This window comes from Octodon degus, unplaced genomic scaffold (genome assembly GCF_000260255.1).
Source record: "Octodon degus isolate 3935 unplaced genomic scaffold, OctDeg1.0 scaffold00265, whole genome shotgun sequence".
NCBI classification, from domain to species: domain Eukaryota; kingdom Metazoa; phylum Chordata; class Mammalia; order Rodentia; family Octodontidae; genus Octodon; species Octodon degus.
Genome location: NW_004524841.1, coordinates 1044012 through 1045679, shown reverse-complemented (window position 1 = coordinate 1045679; position 1668 = coordinate 1044012).

Sequence of the window (1668 nt, the reverse complement as noted above, 5' to 3'; positions counted from 1 at the left end):
GCTCAGCTAAATCATAGAGTAAATTTGAGAAAAATAAAAGTAATAGAGGCAAAGAGGAACATTATATATTGATTATAAGATCAGTCCAGCAGACAGCATAACAGAGATGTGTACATGCCGAAAATCACAGCCTTCAAAGAAACTCTAATACTGTAGAAACAAGAAATTTATAAACTTATACTTAGAGTTGTGAAGGACAATGTTCTATCTAAAAAATGGATTGCATTATCAGAAAGTCTGCATGACAATGTTTCTGAGCAAATCAATCAATGAACATAATTTATCTACATGGATTACTTCACAGTTTGTTCCGAAAGCCCAAAAAGCATTCCCGGAGGTAGATTACATAATGTCCTACAAATCATATCTCAACAATACTAAAAAAGCAGAAGACCATATATATTATGTCATATGATATGCATTATTTGACTATATTGAAATAAAACAAAAATTAATAACAGAATGAGAGAACTCTCTAACCATATAGATATTAAGCAACATACTGCGAAAGAATCTTTTTTTATTAATTTTATTGAGAAACAAATAACAATGAGACAGTTTCAAAACCGATTAGTAGGACAGTTTCAATAATCAATACTTTGCATATTGTTGTCTTCATAGTGGTTATCCATAGCACACAGTGCAGACATGATATCCTGTTCAAACACTATTAGAACAAATCTTTCCTCTCATTGAATTAAGAGAAAGTAGCTGTATATCTATCCTATTTTGTATATACAGATCCAAAATGGTCCTTCATTTGTATCCTCTTTTTTTGGTTTAGTTTTGTCAGAGATGGTTATTCCATTGCCATTTAAATATGATAGGTGCATGAATTCAGCAAAATAATCCAATATAGTCCAGTAGTCCATAATAGTAGTGGGGTATCCACAGGACTGGCAATGTCAAAAGTTGTTGATTTGAGCCTTTTACAGCTCAGCTTATTAATATAGCTTTACTTTTCATGCCTCATTGTTATGCTTTTCTGCTGAATGGTTAAGACCAAGATAAAGCAAGACATATAGAACAAGAAATGTAACTTTTGCGTCTGATGTGCTCAGTCAAATTGCCTCAGGAGAAAGAATCTTTTAATAAGGAATTATAAAAGAAAATACAATAATATGGAACTGAAAGAACATAAAAATGGTACATAAATATTTGTTATGTCACAAAAGTAAAAATAAAAAAATTATACTATCCCCTAATATTAAAAATAAGATATGTCAAATCATAACCTAAGTTCCATATCTAAGAAACTAGAACATATTTTTAGAAATCTAAAAATAAGCACAAAGTAGGAAATACTAAATATTGTAGCAGAAATCAATAAAACTGAAAGAAGACAGATATGAAATATTTACAAATATATGTGATTCTTAAAAGAAACTACGTTTGACAAAACTGGAGAGACAGATGCAAATAAAAAGAAAATTTAAATCAATAAAAATAGATATGAAAGAAAATATTATAGGTCATGAGTCAATACCATAATTTGAAAATAATATGATCAAGTATTCATTCATAAATTTCACCATATGGGAGAAATAGATAAATTTATTTAGAATAAATGCACCTAAACTTAACCAAAATGAATTGATAATATTCATGCATATTGATTAGGGAAATCGATTTGATAAATAAATATTTTTCCCCAAAGAATTCTTCATG